The sequence below is a fragment of the Vanellus vanellus genome (genome assembly GCF_965231255.1).
Source record: "Vanellus vanellus genome assembly, chromosome: 6".
Lineage (NCBI taxonomy): Eukaryota > Metazoa > Chordata > Aves > Charadriiformes > Charadriidae > Vanellus > Vanellus vanellus.
The window spans coordinates 28856389-28871945 of NC_138911.1; positions in this window are offsets into that span (position 1 = coordinate 28856389).

A 15557-nucleotide genomic window follows, 5' to 3' on the forward strand; every position below is an offset into this window, starting at 1 on the left:
GCAGTAGTTGTCTCATGTGCTAAAGGGTCCTGGTAGAAAGGAAATTATTTCCAGACAATGAAGCTGCTGATCAGTAATGACTGTAGCATTTACAACTCCTCCAGACATCTCTGTTCCAGATCAAAAAATGCTCCCTTACCTTGAGAAAATAAATTGGCCGCTGGCCTTATCAAGCATCCCAAGAACACCCAGCAAACAAATTAGCCACAGTTTTGTAGAAAAGTAAGCAGTAGCCTTTCTTCATGCTTCGTCTTCGTGAAGGACTTGTGTATTGAGATAGCTACCCTGAATTTCTATATTTTATAGGCTTATAGAGCTGTCAGTACAGCAGCATTTGAGTCTCTTTCCTAACTTCACCCTTAGAACACCCCTGCATTGGGTAGCCGGATATTGGAGAACACTCCAACTCCAGCAGAAAATTCATAAAATTCTCTCTGAGAATGAAGATCAGATTTCTTAAGGCATAAAGGTGACTAAACCAAAGGAACTTACGTATCTACAGCTGTCAGTTGCCTAAACACTACCATACATTGGAATCTGAATGAGGTATTAGGTGCCACAGAAAACATCTCTGGCAGAGCAAGGAGCATCACTTATAGTCTCCTACGTCCTGGACTGCTAACAGCCTAATTCAGGAACTGACTCCTTTTAAATACTTGTCCCTATTTATTTTAAAACATGAATAAATCACAGAGTCACAGAACAGTCAGGGTTGGAAGGGACCTCTGGAGATCATCTAGTCCAACCCCCCTGCCAGAGCAGGTTCACCTAGAGCAGGCTGCACAGGGCGGCGTCCAGGCGGGTTTTGAATGTCTCCAGAGTGGGAGACTCCACCACCTCTCTGGGCAGCCTGTTCCAGTGCTCTGCCACCCTCAAAGCAAAGAAGTTCCTTCTCATGTTTAGATGGAACCTCCTATGTTCAAGTTTGTGCCCGTTACCTCTTGTCCTATCACTGGGCACCACTGAAAAAAGACTGGCCCCATCCTCTTGGCACCCTCCCTTTAAGTATTCATAAGCATTGATAAGATCCCCCCTCAGTCTTCTCTTCTCCAGACTAGAAAGACCCAAGTCCCTCAGCCTTTCCTCATAAGAAAGATGCTCCAGTCCCCTAATCATCTTCGTGGCCCTTTGCTGGACCCTCTCCAGCAGTTCCCTGTCCTTCTTGAACTGGGGAGCCCAGAACTGGACACAATACTCCAGATGCGGCCTCACCAGGGCAGAGTAGAGGGAGAGGATGACCTCCCTTGATCTCCTGGCCACACTGTTCTTGATGCAGCCCAGGATGCCATTGGCCTTCTTGGCCACAAGGACACATTGCCATGACATGGCTTATGGTCATCCTGTTGTCCACCAGGACTCCCAGGTCCCTTTCCACAGAGCTGCTCTCCAGCAGGTAATCCTAATGGTCTAACAAGAAAAGCACAGACAATCTTGTGCTTTGGCTGTGGCAGTGGAGGCCACGAATCATAGGAAAGGAGCATTCAGAGGTCCACAGGTCTCTGTCTGCCCTCTCCTGAGAGGAGCCCATGGCACTCAAACTGAAGAGTTTGGGATGCCAAAAGCTCACATGCGATAGGGGTTTTTCATCTGTGAGGATTTCAGTGTTTCACATGGCATTTTAGTGTTAGGTGCAAGGTGCATGGCTATATTTAAAAGCAAAAGAATGGCTTGGTGTTGCATGAAATAAAGATAAGCCATGGTTCCCCGAGGAAGAGGGAAGTGTTCTTTATCAGTAAAGATGAGAGGTACCAAAAAGGGGAACAGAATTCAGTGTAGCCAGGCGACCAGCATATTCTTGAATGCCTGTTTAGGGGATGGTAACAATAGGAGATTTATTGACAGTTTCTGAAATTCATTAGAGCTACATTTGCTACATTATTGCCCAGCTTTGTATAGATGACTTCTGGGTCTTGCAGATGGAAACAAAGAGATTTTGACATTTCTAAATAATCTGTTACACTCCTTATGTTTAAAGCAGATTTGGTGACCGTAGGCTATTAAAATGTACAACAGTACTGCTGTGCAAATTAATGCAAGCAACAGCAAGATTTGAGAGCATTTCAAATCTAAAAATAAGGAAATATTTTTCTACCAATATCTTTTCAATATCTACGCTATAGAACAGATCTGTTTAATAAAATACTTCATAATAAGAGTAAGGGTAATGTCGTGCAACAAAACATACTCATGACTGAACACCGATGCTGCATTATTTGGCAATAACAGGGAAGGTGGAGACTATACAGCCCAAACAATGTCCCTGCTATATCTGCATGTCTTAAGCCTTACTGAGAACAGAATGAAAAGTTGGCAAGGGGAAAACAGATTTAAGTAGCTGTTTTCACCATCTGAGGTGAAAGGCAAAATACAAAGACCAGACAGTGAGAAACGTTCATTAAAATAGCAAACTTCTTTCCCCCTTACAGATAATAATTGTAAGAATAAATTATTTGAACTCTCAAAGCTATTCTCTTCATGGATATTGCACACAGCTCAACATATCTGTCATTAGTTTAGAGTTCATTGTTTCTCCAGGTTTTTTGCTTATAGTCACACCTCTTGCATGCATGAAGAGACAGTGCAGTAGCTCCACTGTGAAGTACCAAGAAAGTTTAAGAGGTATTTGCAGAACAGCATAGTAGACTCTGCTGCTGCCAAGCCTTCAGAATTTGATAGACCTAATTCTCTTATTCTGCATCTCAGCTTCAGGTCACCGTGAGCTCCCCTATTGATGGGAGAGTGAATAACAAAGCTATTGACAGATTTGTCTCTTGTAACTAATTTTTACTATTGATGGCAGTAATACTATATTCTCCTTTTTTACCATAAGTGTTTAAAATAAGGTGAAAAACGACTTGTGATTGACCTTTGCTTTCATCATGTTTTAAATTCCTCTTTTCCCCCCTCATTTGGTGTTGTTACGTTAATAACAGGTTTGGGCATGTTAAACACAACCTTATTTTTCTTACAGGGGAACCCTAAGCACAACTATAAAGATGTGATGTATACAATACTGAAAAATGGCAGTAATAAAAAGAAAAATATATCAGCCCTCTTAGTAAGCTGAAATCATCTAGCTATCAAGTAGATATATGAAAAGAACTCAGTACATATTGCTGCTTTGGATTACAAATGGTACTTTGGCTTTACGCTGTGGGGTTTTTTTCCTCTTATTGGGAAAGTTTTTCTATAAAATCTATTTCACATATATTTATTACAGATCCTTCTGCACATGGATACAATACTTACCCGTTACCTTCTAGAGCTGTACTTATCAGTCTGCCCACTCCTCTGAATGCAAATGGTTTTTGCTCAATCGTGTAAAACCCTGAACTCCAAATATCAGCTTGGCTTATTGTGTCATTATTTTTGGTTCTTTGTTGTGTTTCTTTATAGCTCTTTGGAAGAGCATTGTTAAATGAGGCTAGATGTTTAATGCCTGTGACAGAGCTTGTCACAAAATGTTACATGACAAAAAGATAAATACATCAAAGATGATATGAGGAGACACTGAACTATGTCCATGGTCTGCTTGTTCTCAGAGCACCAGGAAAGAATGATTTTCTATTACACTATGGCAGGCAGTATTTCATATGCATATATTAAATGGCCAAAGCACTTCCACCAACAGATGATGGCATCTTCTAGAGAGATTTTTACAAAATGGGTTGTATAAGAAAGGGCAGATTGTTGGCAACCAAGGATTCTTACAGCCTGATTTTTCACCTGCCATAAATCTTGTATCATGCACATACCTGCAAATATAGTACACACTTGATTGATAGAAAATACTACCACCTGGAAGGACAGCATAAAAGACAAAGTTAGAATAGCCATTATAGATGCGTAACTATAATAGTTGCACCTCTTGCTCATTAGATAACAGTTATAGGAGCATTCAAGGAATAAAATCCTTTCATCACTGAAGTCATATGAAATTCCCACTAATTGCAATAGGGCTGGTCTTTTGCTTCAGTTTGATAGCAATATATCAGATACACCATCTGTTTAATTCTCAGACTGGTCAAGAATTGTATTTTGTCTGAAGTTCACATTTTTTCTCCTTTTTGTTATAATTTGCCTTCTTTTAGAATGAAGAAGATACAATTTTAGTTTAATTTTAAAATTTAATAAAGGTAGTCAGTTTGTTCATATAATAGATGGTTAGCTTTGCATCACTTTGAAAAATAAACTGACAAGATTTGGAAGCAATTTATACCAAATAAATTGTGAAAGCATCTATGTTTATATGGTTCCAAAATTAAAACTCAGATGAGATTAATTGAAAAATCTATAGAGATTCACCAGCCTTAAAAGCAACTGGAAGCTGCATCTCATAAAAAGCCACGTATTTGGCAATGAAAACAGGTTTTGATAATTCTAATGAGGAAAAAAAGTGAAAATAAGTGGGTTTTGAACTTTTGGGTTCAACTTAAACAAAGCTGTTGTATTTCATATGCCTTTAGTTGTAGAGCATGAAGGCAATTTATTTTTTTATGTAGGCTTCAAAGTCTTGCAATAGAAAATCATCTCTGCCAAAATGCCAGGATACATAACTGGATTCACATAAGGTCTTCTCAGACTTCAGAAATTTTCAGATTCGTTTTTACTTTGAACTCATGCCAAAGAGTCGGAACTGTAGAGGCGGCAAAGCCCTGCTAGTAGATTCTGCTGACATTTGGAAGCACCAGTGATTTGTTCTAAGGATGCCAGAACAAGGCTCTAGATAATATTTCACCCCTATCACGAACAACAGAATTTACATGGGCACATCTCTCTTTTCAGGGTATTTTTGACCTTTTCATTTTAAGTTTTGGGGTTTTTTCCACCTACATAGGCAGTAAGATTATTTTACAGGAAAGAGACATTGACATGATAACACTTGCAAAGTTATGGTGTTTCTTTAACCAGTGCTTCTGGCCGAAATCCTGTGATGAATTTATCATCCATTTGGTGATCTCCCCTCCCTGCAGTAAAGTTTCTTAACATTGCTAACAACAGGGATGAGGAGTCAAACAGCCTTCAAGCTCAGGATCTGTGGTCCCGAAAGAATAATACTAGTGGCACTGAACTGAGATAGTGAGACTTTCATTCTAGCATAAATTGTTCCTTACAGTGTTAAGGCTTAATTAAATATTGGCCTGGTTAAAATTCTGCTGAGTTTCTGAGCTGCTTTTGGAGTAGGTGGAATTTTCCCTTCCCTCATTCTTCCTGTGAAACACTTTCTTCTTTCTGCCATCTTGCCACTGCTGCACACACATGGACATGTGTATCTCTTTAAATTAAATTGCCCCACAGTTGCAGATGGGAAAAGGAGAGCAATCTGTCCCTGGAGACGTCCTAAAGAAGATCTTCTCCCAGATTATCTCCTGGCCATATGCTGCAGCGGTAAATATGTGGAAAAATTATTTTCTCCTTCATTTTTTGGCCTTCTTTACAAATACTGTTCTTGATGATCACTCCAGGAGTTCATCATGGCAGCTCTCGCATGTAGCATTTGGACTCTTGAACTTATTGTGTAGTTTGAGTGGGCACTATTGCCCAACCAACATGCATTCCTAACATACCCACATTTCCAGCACTTAAGAAGTCAAGGATGATACACTGACATTCCTCAGGCTCTCTCTGGTGCCCTTTCACAGGTAAGAGCTCCTGCCCCCAAAACACTGAGTCTCAGGCCCCTGCTCTGCTCATTGTCCCTGTGGAGACATGCCTGTGCCCAATTAAGCAGTACTGGGTATTTATAAATTATTAACTGGTGTGTCATTCCCTCTACTTGCTGTTAGATAGTGGGAACCATGGGGAAATAACATCATGTGGCACTACAGCAGGTAGACTTGGGATGTTAACCTGTGGCTTCTACATACTGTCAGTGGAGTTTTGCTGCTTCTGTCACCAGCTCTGTAGCTCCTTCTGCATCAAGGATCTGCACCCTGAGATTCCAAGGATTTTGTCTTACAGCCCAGTTCTGCTAGGCTGAATTGCATCTCCCTTACCTGCAGAGGTATCTACCACTAGATTTAAGATGCTTGGCAACATTTGCAAATCTGCATCTTGATTAAGCGCAGTCACATGGCTTTATGCAAATTGTGTTGCAAAAGTAGACTGATGGCCTAAAGTACCTGCTGTCAAAAGAGGAGATTCATTTGTTGTTGGCAGTGCTCTCAGTGGATTCTTCTGTCAGGCCATTAGGAAAAAGGCATTAGGCTTGGTGGGGCTATCCCACAGTATGACATCTTGACTTGTACCTGTTTTTTAGACTGCACAACAGGAAAGGATTGCATAAGTATTTTTCCTAATGACAGGTAGGTTCCAGTGCACTGATCCCATTACTTTTTGATCAATAAGTGAGTTTTGTAAAAATTAGTACTCCTAGAGGGAGAGATTAACAGCAGTGGCTTGTTTCTCTGCTGGGCACTGTGTGAACTCTTCCAAGCTCTACAGGTACACTTGGGGCTGTAAACTAATTCCAGATCTGCTTGTCCACTGCAGCTTTAGCCACATGCCCTTGTCCTGGCATAGTGCCCTGTCATGGTTTAGCCCTAGCCAGCAAGGAGGATCACATAGCTGCTCACTCAACCCACACCCTCCCCACAACCACCCCCCCCCACACACACAGTGGGATGGGGGAGAGAATCAGAAGAGTAAAAGTGAGAGAACTTGTGGGTTGAGATAAGGACAGTTGAATAAGTAAAGCAAAAGCCACACACTCAAGCAAAGCAAGACAAGGAATTCATTAGCTACTTCCCATCAGCAGGCAGGTGTTCAGCCATCTCCAGGGAAGCAGGGCTCCATCACATATAACAGTTACTTGGGAAGACAAAACACCATAACTCCAAATGTCCCCCCCTTCCTTCTTCTTCCCCCAGCTTTATATACTGAGCATGATGTCACATGGCATGGAATATCCCTTTGGTCAGTTGGGGTCAACTGTCCCGGCTGTGTTCCCGCCCAAATTTTTGTGCGCTCCCAGTCTACTTACTGGTGGACAGTGTGAGGAGCAGAAAAAGCCTTGACTGCTTAGCAACAACTGAAAACATCAGTGCGCTATCAACGCCATTCTCATCCCAAATCCAAACACAACACCACACAGGCTGCCAGCAAGAAAGTCAACGCTATCCCAGCCGAAGCCATTACATGCCCTCTTACTGCCTTTCCCAGATCTTCTTTCCCGCCTGACCACTGATCCACAAAGCATCCACTGCTCTGGATTAGACCCATATTAATGTTCCAACACACCCTCTGGAATAGCAACGGTGTTGTTGAACTGCCTATTGAAACAGGCAGAGACTAATTACCTGGCAACCTACAGTGAAAAGAGGAATGTCAGTGCCACTGTGCTGATACAGTAACTGGCAGAGATGCTTCACTTCTCCCACAGGCACACTTTGTGTAGCTTTAAATACTACATACATTCAACAGCTTCGGCTCAAAGCAAGTTTCCACTGAGAGCAGCTGACAATACACATTAATATTGAGGGGAAAGTCCAACCACTAGGCAAAAATTTTCTAAAGAAAACCCCAGACAGCTTCCAGAGATGCAGGTCTATGTTCAAGCTACCCATTGTGTTAGACTATGGTGGAAGTCAGCACCTGTAATGGTGTCTAGTCCCAGAGGGTGTTGAACGTTTCAAACCAACTATTTGTAATCACAGAATGACTAGCACTAAACAAGGAATGGGGATATGCCTTCCCTTATTTGGTGTAATATGCAATCCACATGTAGCTTTTGCAGTTTATGGTCAACACAGATATTGCTGGCTGCCATAGGTGACTCACTCCTGTTTTATAGATTAGGTTTAGAGTCAGCTCCAGTCTTTGACTGATAAATGAAATCCAGAGTACCTTCTTTTGTTCTCGAGATGCTGGTCTCACTTTTAGTAAGAACAGAGGCTCCCACATAATGACTCGGAGCAAAAGCTGCATGAAAGAGGGAATAATTCACCATGAATTAAACCACGCTCTGGGGATGCTGTGTGAACAGGAATGACGGGGGCATACATACAAAAAAATGCCTGGCAGTACATCAGTCACAGGATGCGCCTTCTTATATTTAAGAACATTTAATTGAAGTTGCACACAAAGTAGGCGACAACAATGCTTCAGAGCTGACGGTATAATACATAACCACCGTTTTGACAGGAATCCAGTTCCATCTCAGACCCAACTCACAGCAGTGGATTAAGGGGGGTGGGGGAAGGAGATTCCTACCTTATCGGCACCACAAAACCACATAGAAGTATTTTGCACAGACTGTTTAAATTCCTGTTGAAGATCTTATACACTCTTAAAAATCCCTTGCAGAGCAAATATTTGTTGATGTTTGTATGCTTATGTGCTTGCAAGAGACAGCGCCCATATTCAAAACTCTGTTTCTGCATTTATGCATTTATGCATGCACTTATGCTTTTATGCATGCACATGGGGATTAGCATGTACGATTAGTCCTTTTTCTAATTGTAGTGAAATGCAGTAGGACGATTACTGCCAAGAAAGGGAACTTTCCCCCCCTTCATACCCTTCATATTATTCTCCACTAATGGGCTGTGCCTTGGTAATTATAGCTGTAGAAGGAAAAATGTTGACCTGGGTTACCTGCTGTAGAGCTGCCATGGAGACAGGATATTAGCATTGCCCTGGAGATAAAAGCACAGGCAAGTTATATGGATTCTAGTAACTGTTGAAAAAATATATGAACTATTTAAAAAGCAAAATGCTTAAGGTGTAAGGTCTCAGTTCTCTGCTGCATCCAGGCAAAGTACTAAGTTTGCACAGCAGAACTGCAAAAGATGCCATGGCAATCCCACAGCTGGCAGCCAACCTTCCTGAAGCACAGGTTCAGATACAAGACTCCTATTCTGCCATATTCTTTTTCTCTTCCTCCTTTCCCTGCTTTAATTTTACTGTTCCCAAGGTATTCAGTTCTTCAGCTGATGGAGATAGCCACGTACCTTTATATAGCTGTTTCAGCCCCTTTTTAGTCTCCAAGTGAAAGACAGTGACCAACCGAAATACTTCCCTCCCCCCTGTCGAATGTTGGGATCTAAAATGCCTGACTTTAATATCAACCAGCACTACGATAACACAGTAGACTCTCAGATTTGCCTTTTCAATGATTCTTTTTTCTCCCTACTTCATCTATTCCACTGACAAAAAGAGCCTAGAAATCAGCTGCTATTCATAAACATCAGGCAGGCAAGGCAGAGGATCTCTGGGAAGGGATAACACACTAGAGAGAGCGACGCCTCTCCAAGAATCCCACCAACCTATTAGGAAAGCAGGTAGAGTAGATGTGTGGGCTGAATCCAGCATGGCTCCAGAATGCAGCTGGAGATTATTTTCTGTACCAGCACAGGCTATAGGGCTGCTTCCACGACATGGCCCCAGCGTGGAAACTGCTCTTGAATGGATCACCAACAATATGCAGTTGAAAAGACCCAGTTTGAAGACTTCTGGGATAATGCAACTCCAATCTTTGAATTGCTTCTATTATCAAATCCCAGCAGTGCAATAAACCAAACTCAAACTGCTAGATGTCTAACTCCTGAGAGTCTCCAGGATTAAGGTTATAACTGGCATATCTCCTGTACAAGCTGTAAGCCCATCAGGTTTCAAAAGCAAACAGAAACCTGGAAAATACCTGTGTAAAATCATTTTTCAGATAGTCAGATAAATAGAAGAAACTGTGCTGATTACTAAATATATTCTTTTTCTCCTGTGAATTATAACCAGCTGATACTCACAGCTTGGTGTTTGAAGTACTTTTTGGCTGCAAACTCCACATTTCAGATGAGATTAAAGTTAGGGCCTCAAATATTTATTTTCATGCAAGCTGTCCTAGTATGTGATGTCAGGTCTTAAGCTGTTGAAAACATACATATCCCAAAACTGAGGAAGGATAATGGGGTTATACTAGCTCCTAAATTTCGCTTCTTTGCTTTTGCAAAGAACATTATCGTTTTCCCAGGGGACAAGTAAACTGTCTTATGTCTCCATGTTGCCCCATTCCTCCAGCACACCTGAAAATATGCATCCCTCTTGCGGAGCATAAATCATTTCGCTGTTTGACCGTTTATGCCTTTTTGTCTCTGTTCTGGGCACTTCAGCTCCATTTAAGCTGCCTAATTTTTCTGTGGAAGGTGAAGGATAGGAATACTCAGAGACCACAAAAAAAAAAAAAGCCTCAGAAGCTGATTTTTTTCTAATTGAAAATACAAAAATTCTGCCTAAGACAACCTAGACTGCTCTTTTTAACACTGTCCTTCACAGCACAGTGCCCTCAACATTTTTCCTCACTTGAGAAAAGGGCACCTTAGAACTATTGGACTGTAGAGATGTATCCCCTCAGGTAAACAAGTGCTCTAACAGTCAGCAATGGCGACCAGAATACAGCTATTTTAGTAGTAATGATATGCTAATCACCTAACCCCGAACTGAGCTTCTTGTTACAGTCCATCTTCATTACCAGTCTTTACATCAAACAATAGTTTGGGTCATTAGCCATGCTTCCTTGGACCCTGTCTTCTCCCAGGAACTCTCAGTAAACCATCATTAGTACCTGCTCGATTCACAGAATCTACTTTCAGAATAGTAATCTAACAAGACCGCATGTGTGATGGGGGAAATGGGGCAAATTTTAAGTTAAAAAAAAGCTAACCTATTACATTAATATCTGGACCAGCAGAAGCTGGACTAAGTGGCCCTAAAGGGTCCTTGTAATCCTTTACTTGTGCCCACTTATACCATCAAGCATCCACAGCGCTTGTTTTGTGCTGACAGACTTCACTGTACATACTATATTCTGATTGAGACTTTTCAGCACTAAAACGACAAGTATTTACTCACTTACAATGGTGGCACAACCCTCTCCCATCACATAGGAAAAGCCCATGCAAAAGACCCAGTCCCTGCTGTTAATTACACACGATCCAGTGCCACAGCAACTACTACCTGCACTCCTTGGGATTCAAGGCAAAGTACTTCACTGGCAAGTACAAAGAGATTAACCAGAGAAACACTGACTCTGGCAAAGCTTCCCCTGTGCAAAGCTAGACCTAGACAACTCCTTCGATACAACTTTTTCAAAGCTGCATCCCTGAACTCTGTGAAAGTCACAGGTATTGAGCACTCCTGAGAAGTAGCACATCTGTTTCAAATCCTAAATGTGGCTGAAGGTGCTTCTCTTTAGCAATCAGCTTTGAAAACCTGACCTTAATTGCTTGCCTAGAACAGAGGTAATAGCACCCAACTGCTTTATAAGTGCTTGCAACAGAACACTCGGAGACTGGAGGCTCTGTTCCTTTGCCGAATATTACTTGTCAGGGAAGTGGAGCAATCCCCATAAAGAGGGATGATATGGGACTCCTGGCTTTTAATTCTCATTCTGCTACTGAGAGATCCTGGATAAGCTTTTTCATGAGTCAGCATCTGAATTTCTTTATTCATGAAATGTGGCTAAACATCCCATTTTTCAGTACAGTATTTCAATATGTATTTCAAAATAGTTTGCATGAGACACGCTAAGAAAGTGCTGAGCATTTTTACCTGCTTGTACGTTTTTCACATTGTTTTTTTAGCCCAGCAGTGTATATTCCCAAGAGGTACTGTCCCTACACACACACAGAGAAAGCAAACCCATTCTATTTCTGAAGCTTCATCCTGACAGATTTATGAAAGAAATGTTTGTTCCTGCCCGCTTCCCTGATGCTCATCTGTTAAGAAAATTCATCTGAAAGTAGTCTGTCGTGTATGGAACCAGTTTTGTTCCTCAGCAAGGTTTCAGGTTTCTTTCCCTGAAAGCTGCTGTGGAAATGCATATGTACATGTATATATGTTTCCATATTTGTATAAAGTCAAAGTTCTGGTTACACAAAATGCACAGTTGTAACATGACACTTTTAAAAGTGTAACACCCTAAAAGCAAAGAAGCTAGATGAAAGGATAAAAACTTGGAAATGGCAAGAAAATATCATTATCTGAGATAGAAATAAAAGGTATACTAGACATTGTAAAAAGATAACAATCATGCTTAGACATGGGGAGCGGCAGAAATAAAGAGTGGAAGTCATAGCTGAGTGGTGAAAATAAAGAGCAGTGTAAATTCTGACAAGTGACAACATCTAACACAGGTAAAAACATTTTTTTTTTTTTTTCAAATTGGAAATCTGTCAAAGTTGTTGGAATCAGTAGATAAGCAAGATATAGAAGGGAAAGATAAGGCTATTGCAGAAAAGCAGTGCATCCCTTAGGCTGACATGGGCTATGGAGAAGGACCAGGATGTTCCTGATCAGATCATTCCTTACAGGGGTTGATCTGAGGAAATCTCAGGTTCAGGAATAATGTTTCAGAGAAAATATCATTGCTCAGAAGAAAGGGGTTTTCAAATCAGTGCAGTGAACAGTAACAACTTGCTTGGAGCAGATGACGCTCAGGAGTTCAGAGGCAGCTCACGTATGACGCTGCTCAGCTGCTGAGTGAGCTCAGTAAGTGCCACTTAAATCACCGCAGTGCCAGAGCCACGGGAAAGTGCAATCAAACTTTAAAAAGGATCCAGGATGAGTGATTGTATTTCTTCCATAGCCAGGGTTGGAAGAAATATGTAATAAAAATGGAAGTAGTAGACTCAGGGATAAATATCATCTGTTGGGGCTGAGTCAACATAGCTTTCACAGAGCCTGAAATACAATCTCTGAGAGGTCTCTGAAAAGGACAATGATGATCCAGTAGGTGATCCAGTGGACATAGTTATCTAAGCTGCAGTTGTGTTTACTGGACAGTCCACACAAGGGCCTAGGGAGTGAGGAAGGCTGTTGCAACATGTTGTATCTTTTAGGGATGGAGGATGCCAAAAACCAGTGGCTCCTGACTGGCCTCCACCCACAGCCGCTGTCCATTGGCCCGGGTGGTCCGTTTAAATTTTGGGCTTAGCCTTTGCTACCTGTTTGGGCTGTGCTGTAGGAGTACATACAGGACCTTGGACCTGTGTTGTACCCTTGCCTTTAGTCTTCTCTCTGCCTTCAGCTCCTGGATGTGATTCAACACCTTGTCACCAGGCTGTGCTAGCTGCCCATCCCTGTCATCCTGAGGTGCTGTGAGACTGTGCTGTGGCCACAGCTCCTAGGGAGCCCCCCTTACAGAGCAGCCCTTTTCTTACTGCTCCCCTCTGGCCCATTTGTCTTGGTTCTTTCAAGGCGAACCAGGGAATGGGGCAATGACCTATGTTGTGAAGTCAAAGTGGAGCTAAGGCAGAGCCAGAAGAGTATTTGGGTTCTGCAGTATAAGCTTTCCAAAAGCTTTTAGTAAGACTCATCAATAAAATAAATCTTAAGATTTAAAAATCCTTTAGGAAAAATGGTGCAGGTAATCAGCTCCTTTTCCTAATGGGCCATCAGAGCATCTCAGAAATATATCGTGGCATCTGTATGTATAACCTATAAGTATCTGGAGAAGTTGAATAGTGAAGTAACAAGCTGCAGATGCTCAAACAAAGTTTTGTAAGATGGTTTGGGCTAAAACTGAGGCATCACTTCTCAGCACAGATTGCAGGACAGACTCTTCACGCTTGCAAGCATTTTCTGCAGGAAGCAGTTATTGGTCCATACTGTGCAGACAGGGATCAAAGGAGTGAACTGGCTCTGAGTGGTGATGGGGAGTTCCTGACTGTTACTGGAAACATGTCCCTATTGCACAAATGGCAAACCACTAGAGAGCAGCATTAGATCAAGACTTCTGTTAAAAGTGCCTGAACAATTTGTGAATAAAACAAAGCATTAGGGAGATATTTGCAGTTGGACACTAGTTTCAGATTAGATTTTATCAGAACCAAGGACGCTATAGACCAGCCAGTCTCATTTGGCTCAGCCCTGGGGTACTTAGATACTCAAATACTGACACCAACCTGTGTAGCTTGTCTCCAGGAACCCAACTTTCCGCATGCATCAGTTTCAAAAACGATAGTAAAATTCTCTTCAGCCTACAGCTACTGCAAACCACATAAAACCAAGTTAGCTGTAAAAGTTTCAGCTGATTCTTGTCTCTAGCCATTATCTCAGGTTAAGGTTCACTGACACTTGTCATTATCTCCAGCGCAGAGTCTTTGGACTTGTGCCTTACTTTTCTAGCATTATGGTGTCATTCTGACACGGAAAAGGTAAAAGACAGATGGAGGTAAAATAGCAGAGATCACACTGCTGCGGGAGTGGTTTAGGAGGAACAGAGTCCAAACACCAGTTTCAAACTAATTTCAAGACATCTCAGTTAGTATTTAGACTGGATATTTTTTTCTTTTAAAGAATAAATCCTTCATTTAAATAAACAAGTACCTAAAATGTGGAAATATGTCAATATATGCTATGGCATAAGATACCCTAACCTACACTAAAATTGACTAATTGCATAAGCACTCGAATGCTAGTTTTAATATACCACACATACATGCTGGATAGTAACCTTTTCTGTGAAAGGTTTGCTTTTGCTAGCGGGGAACTGGAACAAAGTAAGGACCAGGCACCAGGGACCAGATTTACAAAATCTTATTTTTGTGATTTTGACCTTTTCTGAAAAGTCAAAACATTTTTATTGTATTGGATCAAGGTCAATGATTTAATTATTCTAAACTGATTAACTGACTGGCAACTGAAAAGCAGGGAAAGCTCATTTTCTTCTCCCAATCAGTAAATAATGAGGCATGAATGCGTGCTTTCACTAATCCTAGCATCCTGAAGGACACAAAAGCTGTAAACAGATAACTGTTTAATAATATCATTTTAAACACAAAGGAAGTTTTGTGCATGTTTTTATTATTTAACTCTTTTCAGCCTGTTATAGTATAGTATAATAGTTTCATGTAATGGCTACAAAGTTATTTTTAAATGCTCTTCAGCAGGATCTGATTTCTGTCCAAATGCAGTATCACACAAAACAAGTTTAAAAAGAATCGTCATCTAGTAAGGGCAATACTTTCTATTATCATGACTTAAAAAATTAGGACTCTTCATGTAGTAGGAACAATTGGCCTGTTTAAACATGTAGAGATAACTGAATCCTCCTGAAAAGTGATAAGCTTCCCAAGATGAACACATAGCTGAGTTAAGCCAACTGCTTGTTCACCAGCAATTGACTGTATAACCTTTGCTGCTAATAGCTGAGAAACTGAGCGTTAGAGTGATATTCCACTGAATCCTTAGACAATCGCACGGCCCTTCACTCTCCTGGATTTTGTTTCCCTTGAGGTTCATACACTCTGGTTCTTTAGCCAGGGCAAGTGCCCTTTGTACTTTCTCATTATGGGAAGATCTTTGGACTTACTATTCCTGTTGCTTCTGATGATACCTACTAGTGATACAGAGCTAGGAAAAAAATCCATACTTGAACACCAACAGGTGTTTGGATTTTCTACCTTTGTCATTTAATATTTTGCCAAGAGAGACTTGGATTACATGGTGAAAGAAGCACTCATTCTCTGCTGTGGAATGAAGGTGAAACTAAGTAAGCATCACTAAGAATGTGATAAACATCATATTAAAATTACTAACAAACAGCAGTGATAAAATATCTG